Here is a 23,293-nt window from a genome sequence, read left to right on the forward strand (position 1 = left end):
TTAAAAAAAAGAGGATGGATTTTATAGCATGGAAATTACCTCTCAATAAAGCTGTACTTTTTAAGTAACTATCCTTGACAACAAGAAATTTAACATCCAGGCAAAGAGATCTCTCTCCACCCTGCGAAGGCCTTCACCACCCTCGCCTTTACCAAAGCCCTAAGCAGCAGGAATTATTTAGCCAATCGTAATGCTAATAATTCAATCTAAAATTAGGGAGACTTTCTTCCTCCTGGAGAAACCACCCTTAAAAGTCTGTAGAGATTCATTCATGTGTCTGTTTTTAACTGAGCTACTTTGTGATCTGTTAAGTAGTCTTTAAGAATACAAAAATTTGGGGGCGCCTGGGTGGCTCAGTGGGTTAAAGCCTCTGCCTTTCGCTCAGGTCCTGGTCCCAGGGTCCTGGGATCGAGCCCCGCATCGGGCTCTCTGCTTGGCAGGGAGCCTGCTTCCTCCTCTCTCTCTCTCTGCCTGCCTCTCTCCCTACTTGTGATCTCTATCTGTCAAATAAAATTTAAAAAAAAATTTTAAAAAAAGAATACAAAAATTTGTATAGGTACAACTTCTTCTCTCACTTTTACACTCTAGTCAGATAATGAAGAGCTCATTTATATTTATTTATATATTTTATTTTCAGTGGTGAGTTGTGCAAGAGCCGACCAGCAGAGAAGGTTAGCAAAAGGACTTCTATGAATAAGGAGGCTATTCCGACAACATCCAAAATATTGGGTACAGATCAAAAGTTTAACATTAGAAATGATTAAATTATGATATACTTCCCAAAGGAAAAAATATTTTCAAGGAGCTATAGAGTAATATGGGAAAATGTTCATGAAGTTATCATAAATATCAAAGAAGATACAGTGTACAACGTATACAATTCTCTCTAAAAAGATCATAACATTTGCTTCTCCACAGCAACAAGCCTAGCCTGATATTCTGGGATTCCTCTGGCCCCACAAGTTTTCCCCATGCTGCTCCTTTATGTCTAAAATCCCTTTAACTGGAATAGAGCTTCTCCCTTCCTTCCCATCTCTTTCTCTTCCATTCCTCCCTAATACCGCGCCCCGCTACCACCAGCTGTCTCCACCCATCAAACTAATACACAGTCAGGGCTCAGCTCAAAAGCTTTCTCATCCATGAAGCCATCCCATGCCCTTCTGAACCAGAAATAGTCTCTTCCTCCTCTTCTTTCCCATGGCCTTTGGCCATCTACAGGGTGTTAGAGTGTATCATAGTTACATTCAAGCTTGACTTCACTCCCTTACAGAAAGTGAATATTCCTGGTAGCCATCTTGCCTGGTCAGCCCTCCCCGCTCCTCCCCAGCATCTAGTCCAATCCCCGACATCCATCATTTAATACTCTTTCTTGGACTCAACCTAACATGCAAACTGTCCCCTAGCGATACCCCTACCTATTGCACAATATCTCGAGTTTAAAAGTGCAAATTAGCCCTAGGACATATACTGGTTGAGTTGTCGTTTGTCCCGAGACATCTGTATTAAAATGTTTCCCAAAACTTTGTACCTGCTTGGCAAGCCACTCCATTGTGCTCCTTTGGCTTGCATTTCGGGGTCTGGCCAGAGTGCTTCAAAGGACCAGGAAAAGAAGCTGGGGGGAATCGAAAGATCCATAAATCTTACCTGTGCCAACAAGTTGCAACTAGCACTCAAAGGAAAAGGTGCCAAGAGGGAGAGTCCCTTGTGAGTCAGCCTTGGTGCCCATGAAAACAAGGGAAAAACATTTCCAGATGCTTGGCCTTTGGGAAACAGCACCGTCATTCCCTCTTAATTTCTCATAGAGTTGGAAAGGCCATGAAGTGCTTTGCAAATTTATTTCTTGGGCTTTCAGCCATGTTAAACTTTTACCCTTTGTGTTTTCGCTTCTCGGTTAAAAACTATAAAACTCAGCTCTAATTAGGCCTTAAGAAAGTGGCATGACATTAATTCAGAACTTCCTGAATGTGCACCTGCCTCATAGTGGGAGAAGAAATCCAAAAATCCATAGGAAGAACGATATAAGCAAAACCACCATCGCTTCTGAAGGCGTTGAACATTTGAAGTCTGAATCTTTGAATCTTCAGGTGGGACACCACAGAGTTCCATTTCCGCTTACAATTCTGTTGCTTCAATTTCTAGTGCCACTTTGAATCCCAGTAGCTTCCAAAGTCTGCTCGCTCCTCCTTTAAGAACCTGTGTTGTGCATATCCAAGAAACATTTTCTTACCCCTTAGCACAGCTGAGACAAGACAGAATTTTGAAGAGGACTTTACAAAATGCCAAAGGGCAAACAAGGGAAGTTAAGTACAAAAAAAACATAAGAGTCTAACTCAGTGGTTCTCAAACAGGTTTCCCCAGGGGACAGTTGGCAATGTCTGGAGACATTTTTTTGTTGTCACAGCTGGGGAGATGCTATTGATAACCAGTGAGTAGAGCATTCAATTTCTCCCTGCTTTCAGTTCCTACAGTCTGATATTGCTAACTCTCCCACAATGCCCACAATATCCCCCTGCAACAAAGAATTATCCAATCCCAAAAGCCAATAGTGATGAAATTGAGAATCCCTGGTCACAGTTTAAGAACCAAGAGAACGAAGAGGTCCCAGCTCTTTGAGGGAGCCAGAGGATAGCTATCTCAGATGGCAGATACAATCAGAGGACTAGGACTATGGTGTAGACATCCTTCTCATAGTCTCTCCCTCATCATCTTGACATCTCAGTGGGAATGACCGAGAGAAAGAAAGATCCCCATTCTGTTACTCCCCTACAATTCTCCCACCCAATTCTGGGATCTAGGCCTCTTGCCCCATGGATGACACAATGAATTATCTTACCCTTCAGGTATGACCTCACTCCTTAGTACATGAGGCAGGCTTGACCCTTATGCCCAATAGCACAAACATACATTACGCAAAACAATTATCATTGCATTAACATAACACCAATGCTCCATGGATGGTCCTCAAGCAAATCACTCGGGCACAGGTGACATCCAACATCGACAGCCTGGCTGCTGAGGAACGGCGCCCCAACTATTACCACAGGTTGAAAGTCATTCAACAAGTCTGGGTGCCCAGCCCTGTGCTACGTGCCAGATAGAGCCCACTGAGCAAGATAGGCATGGATGACAAAAATGAATCAAGAAGTTGGTGATTCTCATTAACTGTGTGTCAGGCACCATATTGTCTGCTTTATATACATAATTTCAACTAATTATGACAATAATCCCATATGTTGGGTCTTTAAAGTTGAGAAAATAGGATCAGAGAGGTTGGGTAACTTTCCGGATAGTCATGTTTTTTTAAGGCACAGAGGCAAGATTCAAACCCGAATCTGGGTGAGGCCATACCCTAAACTCATAATGCCCAGTGGGATGGGATGTCAAGAGGCATTTTTAGAGCACCAGCCTCCTATCTGGTGAGCACAGAAGTTACATTCCTTCCATGGCAACAACAGGAGGGGAGATGAGAGGGGGTGAGGGCTGCTGACTCATGCTTCTCCTTGCTCCTCTGGAATATACACTGGTTCATTTGCACTAAGCACCTATTTTCTGCCCCTGAGGTTATATCCAGAGGGAGTGATCAAGGCCTTCTCCCACCTGTACCTACATCTGCCGGCCTGCTACTAGCAAGAGCTAGAAGCTTCTGGAAGAGCCAGAAGATAAGAAATGAAACCGTCTCCAGGTGGTGACCAGGGTCAGGCAAGAGAAGGCACTAAAATATCAGACAGGAGGAGCAGAAGAAAGAATAGAGAAATAAAGCGCTAGGAAATAAATTTGTTAAAGGTAATCCAAAAGGGGGAATGCAAAACTCCTTCTTCACAAATGTAATGGGAAGAGTCCGACATGATCATCTGTGACACGGAGCATGAAACCCTCAGGTCTGTACCCTACTTTAAACGCCAGAGCTGTGGCCAGGAATGGCTGGTCCAGAATGATCTAGATGACACCAGAGGGTACAATTGCTCCTGGCAATTGAGTAAGTGCTTTTTCAACCCTGGAAAATACTGGAATGGAAAAGAGATGAAGAAGCAAGGCAAAGCCAGAGACAACAACTTTCTAGACCCTTTGGGAATCAGTTTTGTAATCCCTGGGACCATCTGTAAGTGTTCTGGAAAGGGGTAGAAAATATGGCAGATGAGAAAATCCAACAGATTAGATTTGTGACTTCCGTGTGAAAGTTCTAATTTTAAGTTGAAAAGCAAAAGGAATCTTGAAGAAATGTTTAGCCAGTTCTGAAATATTTAAGAGAACAAAAAGGTAACTACATTTACAAATTTATTGAATCGGCAAGAATTATCTATAAGTGCTCAGAAGTTTTGTTTGCGAGGTCATAAATTTGTCTTGTCAGACATTTGAAAAGCACTTAAGAAAATTAAATATATTATACATATATGTAGGCTTTGAAAAGTTTAAGGGAATTTAATTAAGTCTGTAAGCGAGACCCATGTTTGGGGGAAATTAATCTGTTCAAACTGATTTATTCTAATGTTATTTTGATCTTATTTTTTATTAGGTTTATAAAAAGTTTAACGAGATTTCTAAATTTCACATAAAGGCTTAAAAAAAAGAAATTTTAATATTTATGACTTTAAAATAGTTGGAATTTTGAATACCAAAAAAAAAAAAAGTAAAGAGTCCTCTCCAGACAAAAAGACCACTCCTTGAGCATTAAAAAAATACTCAGGTAAAAAACAGATCGGAAGAGGAGGAATGCTTCCCAAACTTTTTCAAGGACTCCAGAAGGATGGGTGGCAGTAGAGGAGACCACTTCTACTTCCACCGTCTTTAAGGGGTTTTTTTGATCTAAGAAGTAGATTTTGCATCCCATTCTGTCATATATTTTTTTCCATATGAACATTATTTCCCCCTAAAAACCCTCCAACAAAATTGACATTCCACTAAAAGGCCCCATGCTTATCCTGCAGGTTCATGCACTTTCTGGCATTCTTCTGTGTCCCTCTAGGGGACAAGCGCCCTCGGTGGAGAAGCAGGAGCTTAGCCCATCCACCCAGCCCTGCTGGAGAACATCCTTCACAAAGACACATGAACAGGTAGTCTCTAGCCCCAGCAGCCATGCCCCTACCACCATTCCAAGGTTTCTCTTGCAAGAGAAGTCTGTCCTTTTCAGATGACCTTGGTTCAGAGATCTCTGCTGAGGACAAAAGGGAAGTAGATAATAAGCCAGCCGTCTTGCGTCTGCACCCCAGCTACTGTCTTCGAGTCCTTCAAATGACCTTGGGCTTCCCTGGCCTGCCATGGAAACCACCTGTGCTGGTTATTAAGACCTTGCTTCTCGGTTCCAACCCCACCTTTTCCTAAGCAGAAACGAGGTGGCTGGGCTCGACAAACAAGATTTTTCTTTTGCCTGCTTGCTCCCTTATTAGGTTCTACCACTAGAGAGACCGCAGTGTTACCGGTGGCCTTTTGCCCCAGCAGCTGGAAGGTTCCAGACTCCCGCTTTTTCCAACATGCCCAGAACCGGCCTCATTGTACCCCCTTCGTGGTGCCGGGACCACGGAGACAGAGCTTCTTTCTCAGTTATCTACATCCCAGCTCCAAGAGGCCCATTCTCTGAAGGTCTGGGTTCTGAACCTCCCAACTTCTTACTTTTGTCCCAGCAGCCCTGGGGGGTGGTGCTACTTCCCGGAGTGGCTGTCTGTTGGAGTCAGTGTGCCTTTTCCGCTCCGTCAGCCCTCCCACGTCTATCTCTATATTAAATTCTCTCTGTTGGAATACACAACATGGCTTCTGTTTTCCTGGCTTAATCCCACCTGGTACATTAACTCCCTTCCCTGTTGCCCAGACCCCCATTCAGAGGTCCTTGAACTACTAGCTGTGCGAGATGTGAGAAACAGCAGTCCCAGGCTGGGAGCACGTGGGAATCTATTGTGGTCAGAGTCCCATTGTCTGGTGACACTTGGCAGGCAAGCCTCTGTGGGTAGCTTCGTGCTCCAGAATTTGCTTCAGTCTCAGGGGAAGTGTGCTCTGTATATCTTTGAGAAATGAAAAAAAAGATGTTTTTTTCATTCAAAAAGCTATATATTCGATTTAGGAAAATCCCTATGAAGAATCTTATAAGTCCTGAAGCTCATATTGTTAAAGTGTTTCTTAGGTTTATACCCGACTTGGAGTCCTCAAAAATCCCATGAGGGGGGCGTCTGGATGGGTCAGTTGGTTAGGCGTCTGCCTTTGGCTCAGGTCATGATCGCGGAGTCCTGGGATCAAGCCTCTCGTCAGACTCCCCACTCCTCAGGGAGTCTCCTTCTCCCTCTGCCTTTCACCTCATTCATGTGCATGCTCTCTCTCTCTCTTTCTCCCTCTCAAATAATATATAAAATCGTTTTTTTTTAAAATCCCATGAGGGAGAGAGAGTGAGCATACCTTCTCCATTTTACCAGGAAGAACCTTAGGGAGCTACCCTCTCTTGCCATGGTCTCACCTAGCCCAACCAGGGGCAGAACCCTGTCTCTTTATCTCTTTTCTGTTCTGTCTCCAGGACGTGCTTAATGCCACAGCTTTGCTTTACTTTTCTATTACTGCACAACAAATACCATAAGTTCAGTAGCTTAAAACAACGCGCATTTGTGAGCTCATTGTTCTGTAGGTCGCGTGCCCAGCAAGACCTGGCTGGGCTCTCTGCTCTGGGCATCATGAGACTGTAATCAAGGTGTCAGGCAGCCTGACACAAGGGAAATTTGTTTCCAAGTTCATTTTTGTCGTTGGTGGAAGTCAGGCCCTTGCCACTGTGGGACTGAGGTCCCTTTTTCACTGTTGTCAGCTGGGGGCTGCTCTCAGCTGCTGGACGCAGTCCATGTTCTCTGCCATTCCTTTATCCTCAAGCAGCCCCTCCCCTTCTCTCTCTCTCCTGCTCCTAATCTCTGACTTCCTCTTCTGCCACCAGCCTGAGAAAACTCTCCACTTTTAAAGGGTTTGTGTCATTAGGTTAACCCCCCGCCCCCCGATAATCAACAGTGTGGTATGATCTAGTCTAATCACAGGAGTAAAATCCACCTAATCTGTAATCCTGGGATCCTGCAGGATGTGTGTACCAAGGACAGGACATCTTGGTAGCTTCTTGGAATTCTCCCATCATGGTGTTATCTGCAGACTCCTGTGTCAGAATAACCCAAGATACTTGTTGTTAACAATGGTCACAACGCAGACCCCTGAACCAATCTCTGGGGGTATGGGGTCTAGGTTGCTGCCCTTTACTTCTCAGATGATTCTCATGCTCACACAAATTTGAGAATCTAGGGGTGCCTGCCCGGCTAAATTGAAGGAGCATGCGACTCTTGATCCCAGGGTTGTAAGTTTGAGCCCTATGTTGGGTATAGAGATTACTTAAAAATCTTTAAAAGTTTTTTGAGAATCTAAAATCTGAGTTTAATATTTCATCAGCTTGGGATAAAATGCAGCATGTTAGCCACTCTGATGGAAGTAAGGGTTAAGGGGATTCTAATGGATGCTGTGATGTACCATCTATATGCTTGAGTTATGATCTAGGCACTCACTTCCCAGACACTGAGAGCACCGAACCGGGTCCAGACAACCCCCAGCTGAGTCCCTCTCCAGGAATTGCCCTCCTGTGAAGGGAGCCACGATGCCCAAGATCATGTCCTCCCTCCAGCTGCAGCCCCCTTCCAGTGATGAGTCCACCAGGAAAAGAAAGACCTACCCCTTCCTTGCTTCAACTGGGGACATATCCCAAGAGCCATTGCAGCTTCGGGTCTCCCTCTGCGATTGTCTGAGGCCACTGTTGTAAGTGTGGATCCACCTCTCTGTCTGCCCCACCCTGTGCTCCTCACTTTTTCAATGGCTTTCGAGAGCATTCCTCAAAAAACTCCTGCTTTCAAATCTCCATCTCAGAGTCTGTTTCCAGAGTCTAACCTAGATAGCCTGACATCATCTGTCCGAGATCTACCACTCTACTTCACATTAGATCCCAAATCTGCCCATTTCTCTCCATCTCCACTGCCACCGCTCTCATTCAGGCCACCACCTCTCTGTCTTGGTCTTCTCTGTCTGCTGTCTTGGCCACTACCCTTCCCACCTCCCTTCCCCATCACATTCCACCCTCCACACAGCAACCACAGACAATTAGAGCAGCCCTTGTTACTTTGTCTGTTTACGGTCTAATTCCTCCATTGCAATGCAAGCTGGTGGAGGGCAGGGACTTTTTTGTGGTTGAACTTCTTCACACTGTATCCCTGGCATAGAGTAAATGTCAATGAAAGCTTGTTCAACCAATTAACAGGTTAAAGCACCAACCTCCCACCAATAACCAGAAGACACCATAAGATACTCAAGTACAACAAATTAAGATTAGAAAACACCCTTTGTGCTTTCTTCCCCGGAATTAATGATGTGAAGTCCACAAAGTTGTTTTCACACCGAGATTTTCTTCTGGAAACCTCCCTTAAATATCTAGGATTTGGGGTTACCCTTGGAAAATGTCTGAGAAAGGAAGACACTTGGGTCTCTAAATCACGTTGGACTCTAGTATCCAATTGTCATATCTTCTCTTTTTTATAATAGTACATTCCAGCAAAATATGTTATAATAGTAACATCTGAAAAGGAAATATTTTTCTCTCAATAACTAGCAAAACTAGTGGTATTTCTTGGGTGGGATGGGAAAAATCATTCATGGATACATCCAATAGAAGACTCTTCAGGAAGACGTGTGAGCCTCCTCTTGTAAATTCTAGAAATTTTAACCTAGCTACAGTGGTTTATTTAAAATGGACTATCACCGGGATATGCCTGGGTGACTTGGTCAGTTAAGCACCAGACTCTTGATCTCGGTCCAGGTCTTGATCTCAGGGTGGTGGGTTTGGGCCCTGTGCTGGGCTCCACACTGGGCATGGAGCCTACTAAACAAACAAACAAATAAAATGGAGCATATCTGTATAATGTAACTTGCCAAGTGAACTTGAGAAATGAAAACACTGAACTCATTTTTACTGACAACTTCCTTTTTAGAAACATTCTAATCTTAACTACCGTGATTAGTCAGGAATGGGGCACCCAGTCACTGAAATAGTCATCCCTGAATCAGGATTTAGGAAAGGACAGCTTTGTGATACAAGTGCAATTTTGGAATGACTATTATTAAGGGAAGAAAAATGTTCTCTGGGTAGTCAGTATGATTCAGACTGCAAACGTATCACATGATTTATAACAGTAATTTGCCAGCCTGGGCTTCCTCAAGAGGAAAAAAATCCTTGAGAATAAATAAATTTTAAAAATATACATATATATATATATACACATATATATATTTCTGTGTAATATATATGTTATATATGGCAATTATATATAGTATGTAATATATATTATAATATATATATTATATATTATATGTAAAAGCTAAAGCCAAAAAGTGCATGATATCACCATCAATTTAAAAGCCAGAAAAGAAAATAGAGAGAAATGAAAGCAAAAATTTGAGAACAAGAAATGAACAACAACCCCATCCATTGACCACGGCAATCTTGTGAGGCACATAGAGAATGAAATCCTAGTCTGTGTTTTGGAGCCATCCATGGCGCACAGAGCATCTTCGGCAGGTACTATGGCAAGTTACAAATAATAGAACCACACATCCTGGTCCCATAGACCTAGTTATTCCTGGCTAGGTGTCAACATCAGACAAAAATCCACTGAAATCGGTTAGACCCAATACCCAAGGAAGACATTGGAAACATTGTGAGAGAATTGGCTTTAAAAATGGACTTTTGGGGCGCCTGGGTGGCTCAGTGGGTTAAGCCTCTGCCTTCGGCTCAGGTCATGATCCCAGACTCCTGGGATCGAGCCCCACATCGGGCTCTCTGCTCCGCGGGGAGCCTGCTTCCTCCTCTCTCTCTCTCTCTCTCTGCCTGCCTCTCTGCCTACTTGTGATCTCTGTCTGTCAAATAAATAAATAAAATCTTAAAAATAAATAAATAAATAAAAATGGACTTTAACACCAAGCAGTCATACTGCCCGTATTCCCATACTTTCAAAGAACAAGTCCTTCCCGTGCGATGCAAGTTGCTCCAACATATAAAATAGAACTACCTAATGTCTTCTAGAAAATATTCAGGTAGCAAACCCTGACATGACTGGCCTCCAAAACGAAAAGTAGGAACACAGCATTTCTTCTGGAGAGCCCTTTTGGTTTTTATTAGCCAAATGAAGTATGTGTGTGCCCTCTGACTCAGAACATAACTGCCGAGCATATATCCTGGGGACATTCCCACCCAGGTCCATGGAAAGACATGGCGGGTCCCTGCGGCATGGTAGTGGAAGGAGCTAAAGGCTTGGGCGTGCATTGATGGGAGGGTGAATGATACAACGTGTAAGCCTACCACAGATTATTTTGCAGCAAGGAGAAGCAACGAGTTGGACATACTTATAGCAGCACGGATTGATTTTTTTAAAAGATTTTATTTATTGATTTGAGAGAGAATGAGAGAGAAAGAGAGCATCAGAGGGGGGAGGGTCAGAGGGAGAAGCAGACTCCCTACCAATCAGGGAGCCCGATGTGGAACTCAATCCCAGGACTCCAGGATCATGACTGAGCCGAAGGCAGCTGCTTAACCAATGGAGCCACCCAGGTTCCCAGCATAGACTGATCTTAAAACCATGGTGCTTAGTGAAAAATTCCAGAAACAGAATAATACGACACCACTTCAATGAAAAATATATTACGCAAAAGATAATGCACATCTTTCAAAAACACAAAATGGAAATAAATATACACATTAAAAGGGTTGCTTACCGAGGACAGTAGGACAGAGACATATAATAAAGGGCGTGCATCTGAGCAGGACTACATTCTGACTTCCACAGGCCCTGGGCCCTTCTGCATTTGTCTGCCAAAAAAAAAAAAATTAAAAATTGTATTTTTAATAATGAGCCCTAAAGCAGCATGCTTACTATGCCTGATGACAAATTGGGTCCAGATAAATGAATGAATGAATGAACGAGAGAGGGTCCTTGCAGGACCCAGGAATAATTATGTATTATAGAATGAGGAGTAGGCTTCCTTCAGTCCTCTGCCCCTGTGGTCCAAAAGCCCTTCCTTAGTGTCAGGACAGATACTGGAATTAGAGTTCTGCTGCACTATCCTAAGACTGCCCTGTAGAGTCCTAAAACCCAGGGGGCCTGCGGGGAAAATTCTGTATCAAACTCACCGCAGAGTCATAAGTTAAAAAAAAAAAAAAAATTAGAATTGAGTAACTGGCAAGATGGGATTACCGCAGGGGCACACTCTAAACCTTGAACATCTGATGATAAAGTCTAAGATTCAGTGGTACTTTCCCTGGGTTAATGAGTGAACGATCTGTTACAAGTCATCCGAGGAGAGACTGGAGGGAAAGGTATCAGTAAAATCCACATTCCCTTCAAAGGCTAAGGAGTAGTATTGAGTGGGAATGCGCCAAACCTAATATAGTACTGCTACACATTTGCCTAAATGCAGGAAGAGGGGACAATGGGGGAAGTCCAAGCTCAATTAAGTAATTAATTAATCAATTAATTAAAATAAACTTCCAAAGAAGTAGTTCCTTAAGTGAGAACATGATGCTCTGGGATATCACTGAGGAAGAAGGAGGAGGAGGAGGGGGAGGGGGAAGAAGAAGAAGGAGGAGGAGGAGGAGAGGGAAGGGCAAAGGAGCAGAAGGAGGAGAAGAAAGAAGAGAGGAAGGGGGAGGGGGAGAAGGGGGAGAAGGGGGAGGAGGGGGAGGAGGGGGAGGAGGGGGAGGAGGGAGAAGAAGAAAAAGAAACTGTAGTTTCCCCAAAAAAGTGCTCCACCTGGGAAATGCTGAGTTAAACAACGTCGAGCAGATTTTCTTATCCTATCATCTGTCACAAGCATGACTCTACACTGTAATATAAATCGTGACTCTCCAGAGGAGTGGGTACAGAAATTGGGTGTACCATTTCCCAAAGCCTTTGACAATGAAACCCTCCTGCTGGCATGGTGGAGGCCCTGAGAGCTGGACCTCCCCAGGACTCGTGGTCCAGGCCAGTAGCTGGCCCTGGTGCAGGCAGGTGAATTCACCCGCGAGAGTCTGAGCCCAGAGCCTCGGCTGCCAGGGGAGCTGGGCTCCCACTTGCAGGCAGGGGGGACGGCGTGGCTCCTTCAGCCTCCAGCTTGTGAGGACGATCCCTGCGGAGTGCTGTGACCTGGGCATGAGGGCGAAGCAGTAACGTGGCTGGATTTATGCTTTGCGAATAGTTAGAGATACGGTATACAGGCTTTCATTTATACTACTGCATGAGCCCCTCAAATATTCAGGCCAGTGCTGGCCTAATGGTTCCCCTAAGCAGGATGGTCCTGCATACCACACCAAAACTGTCCTTGCATAACCCAAATCACAGCCATTCAGGCCCCCAAGATCCCTCTCCCAGGTGCCAGTCAGCCCCAAGTTGCCCAGGGAAGGCCAGCTTTGGGTATCCACGCCTCCGGGGCTGAGAAGCACCACAGTGTGTGAGTTCTGGGCCCTCCGTCTCAGAAGTGCCTCTCTTTTCTGTCGCAGCCCACGCCCCTGCTTTCAGGGAAACACACACACACAGCCATACACAGAAAGACATACAATACCTCCAGAGACATGTACACATACAGACAGACTCACACATACACACACAGACATACACACGCAAATCACACAGAGATATGCACACACACACACACAAAGCCAGTTACAGTTATGAAATCCTATCTTCAAGAAGAATCTTTGGGCGCCTGGGTGGCTCAGTGGGTTAAAGCCTCTGCCTTCGGCTCAGGTCATGATCTCAAGGTCCTGGAATCGAGCCCTGAATTGGGCTCTTTTCTCAGCAGGGAGCCTGGTTCCCCCTCTCTCTCTGCCTACTTGTGATCTGTCTGTCAAATAAATAAAATCTTAAAATAAAAGAAAAAGAAAGAAAGAAAAGAAAAATCCAAGGTCTTGATGGAGTGATAATATTCTAGAGTTCCCAATGGGGATCAGAATCTCCCTAAACACTCTCCTCTCAGGCACTGGGCTGATTACTCTCCATTTGCCCCATCAAATCCACTCACTGCCCTTTTCTGCCACTTCTGTGTTCCAGGAGCCTGACCCCCAGGGAGCTCCCCACTGGCCTCACTTGTCCATCCAGGCCTTCAGCTTTCGAGAGGAACATGCAAGGGGGGTGGGGGAGGGCAGGGAGGAGAGGACACTCGGATATCAGCCAGGCAGTGGAGTAATCCCGGAGTGAGGCTTTCATGGTGAAGGCACCTTTATGTCTACACCCTGGAAAGTGCTATGTTGAGAAATGCTTCTTCGCGTCACAAGACAACTTCAGGGCAGGCTAGCCCTCTAACCCTACCGATTTACAACCCCTTGATGAACAGAGATGGAATTATCCGGACTGAGCTTGGAACTACTCAACCAGGATTGGGTTTTTGATAGCTCACGCACGTGTTTCTGTGTTTGAATAACCTTGCTTTGGGGAAATGTACCAACATCGGGCCAAGATATGATTATCTTATAATAGCGATATCATAGCGAGGCCATGGGGGCAACCATTTTCTCCCATACAGTTGCCCCAGTAAGAAATGAGCATTTCGAACTCTTAATCATCCATGCAATAGAATAATTGTCTGTAGCACGGAGGCCAAAGAAAGACAGAAGTGAGGAAGAAACTCCCCTTTCTCTCTAGGGATGGGAGACTGTTGGCACAAACCCTAAGGAATTTAGAACCTTCAGTACAGAGTGCGCTGCCCCAGCCCAGGGAAGGGAGGCACGGATCAGGCAGGGAGCTGGAGTATTATTAAGGAAACTGAGTCCTTCTGGTCTTTCTCTGTCTTGTTCTACATCCCTTTCGTTATCATCAAATCTTCAGGAAACTGCCCTTAAAACAGAGGCTGAGGGAGTGAAGATATGGGAGTGTGAGCAGTGCCTGCCTTACTGACTCACTGGTGAAAATACCACAGTATCTTCGCAGGAGAAGACCACCTTGGCCAACAGAAAAGACTCCGTGAGGGTCAGCCACACACAAGGTCACGGCAAGAGGAGCAGGTGAGAAGACAGTTGAAGTGCAGCCCGGGGATGGCTTAGAAATCACTCAGGGGGATGGGGGTGCCTGGGTGGCTCAGTGGGTTAAGCCTCTGCCTTCGGCTCAGGTCATAATCTCAGGGTCATGGGATGGAGCCCCACATCGGGCTCTCTGCTCAGCAGGGAGCCTGCTTCCCCTTCTCTCTCTGCCTACTTGTGACCTCTCTCTCTGTCAAATAAATGAAAATAAAATCTTTAAAAAAAAAAAAAAAGAAAGAAAGAAATCACTCAGGGGCAGCCTGCAAGGGACTGATTCCCGGTAATAATAGTTTGAGTTACAAGTAGGACAGATCAGTTCAGATCATTGAACAAGAGAGCCACATTGCTCATACCTCATCTTGAGATACTCATTCAGTTTGGGGATTAAACTTCAAAAACATCACTCTAAATCCTACATGATGGTTTTTTATCCAGAGCTCGCCTAGGATCATTCCTAAATAGGTGGGTGGGTGTTTAAAAATTCTCTTCCTGTATTTGAAAAATGGGACAACTTTCCACTCCCAAAAGCCAACTCGCCTATAAAAAGAAGCAACCCTTTCAAAAGCTAGCTACCTAAATCTCTCGTGCTCCCAAGACATTAAAATAATCAAATGAGATTGCACAGTACCTGATCAATGACCTTGCTTATAATACTCCTTCCAAAATGCATTCGGGCTTTCGGCTAATAACAGCCATGAATCACACGAGCCACACAGAAGACTGGGCAAGGGGTAATTTTATCAGGTAATAAAAGTGAGAAATAGCCAGCCATTAAAACTGGGAAGCTATTTTTGTACAAAATACAGGATCAGGGTGACATATTTAGGATGGAGCCATCTGTGTATGAGCAGCAAAAGGAGGAAGGTCTGATCCCAGAGTAAATGATTCTACCACATAAAACCAAGGAGGACTTAATGCTTGAAGCCAGCCCTGGTGTGGGGCAGGGTCCAGGGACAACCATGCCACCCACAGCAACTGACTGGGGTGTCCTTCGTAAGTCACTTAGCCTCTCTGGCCTTCAGCTTCAGCTGCAAAAGATGAACTTGGAATAAATATTCTGTTGGTTCCTTACCAACTCCAAATTTCTCTTTATCGTTGATATGGAATTTATTCAATACTTGGGAGTCAAAAAACAAACAAACAAAAAAAACAATAAACCCTCAGAAATTGCTCATGATCAGCAGTTCTTTTTTTTTTTTTTTTAATTTTAAGTAATCGGGGTCTTGAACTCACAACCCTGAGATCAAGAGTCACAGAAAACTTGCTTTATGCCAACATTGACTCTGTGTGATCTCATTTCACCTTGGTGACAGTTTTGGTTTGGGAAGAAAGGTTCTCTTTCCTTAGGAAGAGAAACCAACCCCAGTAGAAAGTAAGGCAATAAAGAATCCCAGATGATCCCCATAAATGAATTTCCTTTATTGCTTCTTACCCAGTTAAATAAATGATTAAGCTAATTGCATGCATTCTTTGTACACTTCCTTCTTTTGAAGCAGGCTGATAGATAAAAGGAGAAATAAATTTCATACATTCAACATAGTTGCATAAGTATAGCATACTCGCTTTGGAAGTAAGCTAATTGAAACAGCAAAAAAAAAAAATCAACAAGATTTAAGACCTTCCTTGGGTAAATAAAACTTGTCAAGTCATAATTTAAGTGTATATTTCATCTTGTGTATGCCAACCAACTCTCCAAAGATACTCTCAGCTGCAACAGAAAATGAAGATCTCTTATAGCCCACGCCTGATGCGTAAACTCTCCATTTAACGATGTTTGGGTTTCTCCCTTTGGATATGCCAAGCGCAGGGGAAGACTAATAAAAAGTTTTAAACTCCAGGTTGCTAGGATACAATATCCATTGATTTTGAAGTACAAATTTCCATTCTTGCTCAGGCTGGGATGAATTATCATTACTAAGAAATCTTTAGAAATACAGTCAGTTCTCAAAGTACTTTCCCCAGAATATTTATTCAAATAGCACTGTTCTAAAAAGGCTCCGTGTTCTTTATTCTTAGGAACTTGGAGGGTGTACAGACAGTCCTATGAGTTAGTATTTGGTAAGTCATTTGCACACTAGTGGTAGTTCACCCACTGGAGAAGAGAAATGTAGAGATATTTTGAAACTTCAGAGTGAAAAGAGAATTTGGACATTGGAAGGGTGGGGTGAAGTGAAGGGAATATTTTCCAATATTTATTTTTAGTATCCTTTCAGGTCTAAAGTCATTCTGTCCGGGAACATGAAGATTGAATTATGACCAGTTAGTGTACTTACCAAACTATCATGTGTGTCTTACATTTTAAAGTGTAATTTATTTAGATATTTTCAAATGTATTACTTGGGGGTTCTTCTCAACATTCCAAATTGTTCCTACAAGTGGAGCTATATATTCCCAAATTGAAAGAAATCCAGCACCTTTAGGGTTTTGTTAAAAGCAAGCCAAAATCTACAAAGAGAGGAAAGAAGCATTTTATATTTTTTAAAGAAATCTATTTATTTAATTATTTATTTTAATGATTTTATTTATTTATTTGACAGAGAGAGAGACAGAGAGAGAGGGAACACAAGCAGGGGGAGTGAGAGAGGGAGAAACAGGCTTCCCACTGAGCGGGAGAGCCCAACATGGGGCTTGATCCCAGGACCCCAGGATCACGACCTGAGCTGAAGGCAGACTTTAACAACAGAGCCACCCAGGCGCCCCAAAGATTTTATTTATTTATTTGACAGAGACAGAGACACAAAGAAAGAGGGAACTCAAGCAGGGGGAGTGGAAGAGAGTGGAGCAGGCTTCCCACTGACCAGGGAGCCTGATTCTGGGCTTGATCCCAGGACTCTGGGATCATGACCCGAGCCGAAACCAGACACTTAACCAACTGAGCCACCCAGGCACCCCAGAAAGAAGCATTTTAGAGCATTTACTGGATGAAGGTGTTACACGTAGGTGATCTCATAGATTATCTCATAGAATCCTTGAGAGGTAGGGTTGCTGGCCCATTTTATAGGTGAGGAAGATGGGGCTTAGAGCAGTCTAGCAGGTTATACAGCTAGTAAGTGGTAGAAGTGCGTTGGAACTCGGTCTACTGGACTCCGCAGATGGCTTCTTCTCTCCCATCGCCCAATGACTATGGGGGCCCATTAGCCACCGGGGGCCTGCGGAGAGAGTGTGTTTGTCCACTACCTTCCCACATCGCCTGAGGGTGATTAATCTTTCTGCCTCCACTATCACAATGGCACTCGTGAATAACCCTGTGGTGGGCAAGAAAAGAACCACGTTCTGAAGTTCACCCTTGATGGCATTCACCCTGTAGAAGGCGAAATCATGGATGCCGCCAACTTTGAAGACTTTTGAGGGGAAAGAATCAAAGTGAATGGAAAAGCCGGAGGTCTTGGTGGAGGGGTTGTGTATGTTGAAAGGAGCAAAAGCAAGATGACCATAACTTCTGACGTGACTTCTTCCCAATAGTGCTTGAAGTTTCTCACCAAGAAAGATTTGGAGAACAGTCTGCATGCTTGGTTGCACACACTTGGTAACAGGAAAGAGAGTTAGCAGTTCCGTGACTGCTAGATTAGCAAGGATGAAGAAGAGGAGGAAGAAAGGATCAAAACTCGTTTACCTGGAATGTTTTTGCAGGAGTTCTTGAATAAAACTTGGGAACCAAACCGAAAAAACCAGAAGTGCCATTGACCCCCACCACGTATCAGTGAGCTCCCACCATGGGATTCTGCTTCTGTGAGTCTTTACTACAAAGGGCTCATTAGTGCAGGACAGGTGCCCCACGTGAAGAGGGTCAGCTCCTTAGCCGGACAGCCCAGCCTGGGGTTTCCAGGGTAGCCCTGCTCAGGCAGGGAGGAAAGCTGTCACAAGACCAGCTCCTGCTAGCAACGGGGGCCGCTGTTGCATTCAACAAATGTGAGCCCTAGAAAAACAGAGTAACGTGGACCCAGAAAAGTGATCCTAATTTCCCACTCTCTTGTTTGAAAATGTCACCTCACTCCTGATGTCCGGATTGCGCTCATGACACATCTGGCCTAGACACAATGGGTGATCCAGGAGTGGGCAATGACCCAAGCAGAGCCAGAGATTTTTTTTCTGAGTCTGATACATGGATAACGGGAAAAGGAATTTCCTAGTGGGGAGGCGGTGACTTCTCGGCTGCCTGTAGCCATCTTCCCTACCAGGCCCCTGGGGGAACAAGCATCTCTGCAAAAGGAAATGAGAGATGAGAAATAGAGTGAGGGAGAAAGAAAGTTCTGGTGGTGCCCAGTCCTGGGAACAGGAACTGGTACATGTAAGTTCCTTGTCCAGCCCTAGGAACTAACCCAGAAACCGGCTCAGTCATGTGAACCAATACACCCTCTTCTGCTCTTAAACAAACTTGGGTGGCTTCTGTGTCCTGGGCTTGACAGAGTTTTGATTAATGCACTTGGTTACCTTTCCCAGGAACTGAAATTCCCTTGGTTTTCCACCATGTCTTTTGCACCTCCTTGGCCTGGGTTAGCTTACAACATCACCCAGTGAGCCCCTTGAATGTGAGCCATAGGTTCACTCTCACATCCAGCTCTCGAATCCTGCAGAAATAAATCACCCTGAAGAAACAAGGGCACTTCATTTCAGTTAAAATATTTACGGAGACGCAAGATACGCTATGTGGCACGCGATGCCACATAGAGTGATGATTTATCGTCTGTCTGCGGAGGTGGCTGAATCCCAGATAAGGGCTGACGGATGAGGGGCCTCTTGATGCCAGATGACTCTACTTCAGTTTGGAATCTGTCCTCATGGAATTCCAGCCTTATTATCTGGTTTCACTTTTAGGACAGCGCATTTCGTATGTGCCTTTACAGAACGTCTGATTACCTACTTTCCATGCGGGTTTCCATGGGAGTTTCTCAACAGTGGCACTATGGACCTTTTGGACCAGATAGATGCCTCTTTGTTTTGGGAACTGTCCTGTTCATTGTAAGAGGGTTCACTGGCCTCTACCCACTGGTTATCGGAAGCACCTTCTTCCATTTGTCACAATCAAAAAATGTGTTTGGGCATTGCCAAGTATGCCCCAAGGGACAAAACTCCCCCTAGTTGAGAAACCTTGGTTTAGAGAAATCACCAAGTTTGGACATTTGGTCTTTGGAAGATACTTTTTACTTCCATCATTGTCCTCAAAAAACCACATGCAAGTTCACCATCTACATATCTTTTTTTTTTTTTTTTTTTTAAAGAGAGAGAGGTGGGTAGAGCAGAGGGAGAAGGAGACAGAGACATGGGGTTCGAACTCACGACCCTAAGATCATGACGTGAGCTGAAATCAAGAGTCAGACGCTTAGCTGACTGAGCCCCCGAGGTTCCCCGCCATGATCTCTCTATCTAACATCTGTCTAACCCCCAAATAATTGAGAATATTTCTCTGGCAACTGCTAGGCTTAGGCCATTATTTCAGGTAAGTTTCTGTAACTCATTCATACATTCGATCATGCAAACACATACAAACAGGCACTTTTCTGAGCTTTCATTCTACAGTCCTCTGATTGGACCACCCCATATTTCATAACTGCCTCAGTCACAAAAACCGTGCTTATAAAGGGACTCAATCAAGGTCTGATTCTGGCGCCCAATATTTTTTCCAAAACTGAACCTGTGCCCCCATGTTTATTCCTGCACGGTCCAACATTGAAGCCAGTTCTCAACATAAGCTTATTCTCTAGGAAGTTTGACAGGTTAAGCAAACAAAAATGCAGGACACCCAGTTTAATTTTGAATTTCACATAAACAGTGAATAATCTTTTAGTATATGCCTGTTCCAGATGTTGCTAAACACAGTACAGATACACAAGGCAGCCCTGACCACAAAGAATTATCCAGTCTACAGGCTGCCTGAGACATACCTACATTTTATCCGGCCATCCTCTGTATCTATCCACTCTTGTCTTGAATCTGCCAGTTTGTGTCATTGTCACTTGAGTCTTTTCCCACCTACTGCTTTTAGAACCTTAAGGACATCACTCTGCTCAGAGTTGTCTTTATGGGCAGTGTGCTCGTCAAATTCTGGGTTACTTAGGGTTTCAGCGAGGCTCCAACCAGGAACTCAGAAAGCAATTGGAATTTTAATGTAGGGAACTGGATATAGAGGTGATGTTAAGAGGCTTGAAAAACAGAAAACAATGAAGTAGCTCGCAGAGGAGCAAAAGTGCAACGTTTATTCCTACCCCTAGGCTGGGGAGGACAAAAGAAGGAGGTGCAGTCATTGGAGCCAGAGCTCAAGGTCCCGTGGGGGACCTGGAACTTGAAAACAGGCTGATGCTACGGAAGCAGTTGACAAGAAGAAACACAGTACCTGTCTCCACTGAAGGAGAAAAGGAGAGGGAGAGATACCCGGGCCCCTCCCACCCAACCCATTTCCTCCCAGCGCCTCCCACTGGCCAAATCCAGGCAGAAACTAGCTAAGTGACCTGAGAACCCTTGCCAGTCTATAACAGTCTGAGCTCCCCCGACGCTGATCATCAGAGTCCCCTCTCAGGAGTGGGCTCTCTCTTCTAGCTCCGCAGATCCCCCGAGAGGTGGAATCTTCCCGTCTTCCGGATTCAGATGAAGTCTTGGTAGCCGCTGCCCCGCTCATTCACCAGCGCCTACTCGTGGAGCCCGCCTAAGAGGCTCCTCCCTCTGCCTCTCTGCCCACTCACGCACGCGCGTGCTCACTCTCTCAATCTCAAAAAAAAAAAAAAAATAAAAATAAAAATAAATTCTGAGAGTGTCCCCTAAGTCCCCTGAGTTTTCCTGCCAGGAGTCACGCTATTGCTGTTCTAAGTCCTCTTCTTTCCAGCTCGGCTCCTCCCGCGTATGAGCCCCTACCACTCTTCGCTGATGCTCTGGCTGTCCACTTGTCGGCGCTCTGGCGGCCCAGCACACCCCGCCGCTCTGAAATCACGTGGTGCCATGTGACTTGTGCTGGCCAATGAAATGTAAGCAGAAGCCATGGGCGCTACTTCCGGCGGAAGCTTCAAGAGCAGCCACAGAAGTTGCAGCCTTTTCGTTTTCTGTCTTAGGGGCCTTGAGAGAAACGTGTGGAGAAGGACCTAGGTTCCTGTGTTGGTTTCCTATTGCTTCTATAACAGAATTCCCACAAGCGAAGTCCCTCAAAACAATAGAAATTTATCATCTTACAGTTTGGAGGTCCGAGTCCAAAAATCTGTCTCACCGGGGCTAAAGTCAAGTATCGACTGCTGGTTCCTTCTAGAGGTTTCAGGGGAAAACCCCATTTCCTTGTCTTTTTTAGGGTCTAGTGGCTGCCTGCCCTCCCAGCCTTGCACCTGTCCCTCCCATCACTCCCCCTCTTCCTTCCATGGTCACATCTCCTGCTATTGCTTCTGACCTGTTTGCCTGCCTCTTATGAGGGCCCTTGTGATCACATGGGGCCCACCTGGGTAACCCAAGACATTCGCCCCATCCCAGGAGCTCTCACTTAATCACACCAGCAAAGAGCCCTTTGCCACATGAGGTGACATATTCACAGGCTCTGGATATCTTTGGGGACGATTATCCTATCACAGTCCTTGAGAGATTTCAATCAGCAGAGCCCCACCTGCCAACCAGCCCTAGACATGTAGTATGAGCAAAGGGTAAACGTTTATGGCATCCACTCACTAAGATTTAGGGGCTCCTCTGTTATGGGTGCACAGTTTAGCCCACATTTATACCTAGTTTCATTTCTGTCTCTGTTTATATGTTGCAAAGTTTAAAAATAACAGTATTAAATATGGCCATTTTCTACATAAAGCATGCTTTTAAGTAGTATACCCATAAATAATCAATCTATGGGCAAACCAAGAAGCTTTTTGTTGTTGTTCCTGAACAAAAGTAACTTTGGATCTGCAAACTAGACCTAAAAATAAATGTTGCACATATTCAAGACCCTAACAAAAGTCTTTTCTGAATCCGAAAAATCTTCACAGATTCCCTTTGGCCCCAAAAACTAACCAGTTAGCAACGTGGATTTACTTAGATGTTGAATCGGATGAAAGTGAGGGAGAAAACAACTCACTGGAAGATGATTAAAGTTAGTTTTGTTTTTCCTCGAAGTTGGGGGGAAAGGGACCTGACCATTGAAATGAAAACATTGAGTTTCCAAACGCAATCCTTTTCTTAATTTCTGTAATTATATCAGAGGTCGTGAAAAGTAGAGTAACTAATATCTGACAATGCTGAAATGCAGAGTCCGAGGTGGACTTCCATGGTCACATCTCCTGCTATTCTTCGTAAGTCTCCTTCATCTTCTTCGTAAGTCGGGTGGGCATGTGGATACGTCAGTCTCTGTCCGAAGCAGTGTTTTGCCCCTCTAATCAGTAAGAAGTCTTCAGTACATACTTCTAATAGTGTGCTTACCGAAGTGTAATGAGCATTACAATACCTCAAGACACAAAAAGAACATACAGTGAAATAAATAACACTTCTAAATGTCCTGCTAATCATGATGGTATTATACTACACCCATTAATATTTTAGGACACAATATGCCTTAAGGAAGGGCTCTTTGTTGGGGCACCTGGGTGGCTCAGTCGGTTAAGTGTCTGCCTTCAGCTCAGGTCATGATCCCAGGGTCCTGGGATCAGCACCACATTGGGTTCCCTGCTAAGTGGGGAGTCTGCTTCTCCCTCTTCCTCTGTCCCCCTCCCTGCTTGTGCTCTCTTGCGCTCTCTCTCAAATAAATAAATAAACCCTTTGAAAAATAGAAGAAAATTGTTTAAAATTTAAAGAAAAGAGGAGATGCTCCTCGTAAATGATAGCAGGTGTGAATCCAATTGTAAACTTGGTAATTTTGAATATTTTTGCCCAGCTTTTTTGTTAGATCTAATTTGGCTCATGTTATTTTTACCTCTTAATGTGGATAGCCAAGAGTTTGTTTTAGGAGTGAAATTGTCTGTTTTGTCATTTTTATTGTTTGTTTGCATTTGTGTTACTGTTTTCACTTCGACCCATGGTTTCCTTGCAGGAAATCTATTCCGTCATTTGTCTATTTTATGAGAGTTATTTTAATTAAAACCAGTGACTATTATTGAAAAATGTTTGTGCTCATAGACCTGGGCAGGAATAAACTGTAATACATCACACTGTACTGAAAGCAAATGCAAGAATGAGGAAACCACCTTCAACCCTCCTGTGTTCTGGAACTCCTGGGGTCTCCTCAGAGTGGCTCCACATGATACAACCAAGACACAAGAGCATCCAATGTTTGGATCAAGTGAGGTTGCCCATACCAACCCA

General features: G+C 44.4%; 1 pseudogene; it reads left to right on the plus strand.

The window, feature by feature from the left end:
* The first annotated feature begins 12,297 nt into the window (after positions 1-12,297).
* On the plus strand, positions 12,298-17,722 carry LOC123936807 (annotated as a pseudogene).
* The last annotated feature ends 5,571 nt before the right edge of the window (positions 17,723-23,293 follow it).

This window comes from Meles meles, chromosome 2, assembly GCF_922984935.1.
Source record: "Meles meles chromosome 2, mMelMel3.1 paternal haplotype, whole genome shotgun sequence".
Taxonomy (NCBI): domain Eukaryota; kingdom Metazoa; phylum Chordata; class Mammalia; order Carnivora; family Mustelidae; genus Meles; species Meles meles.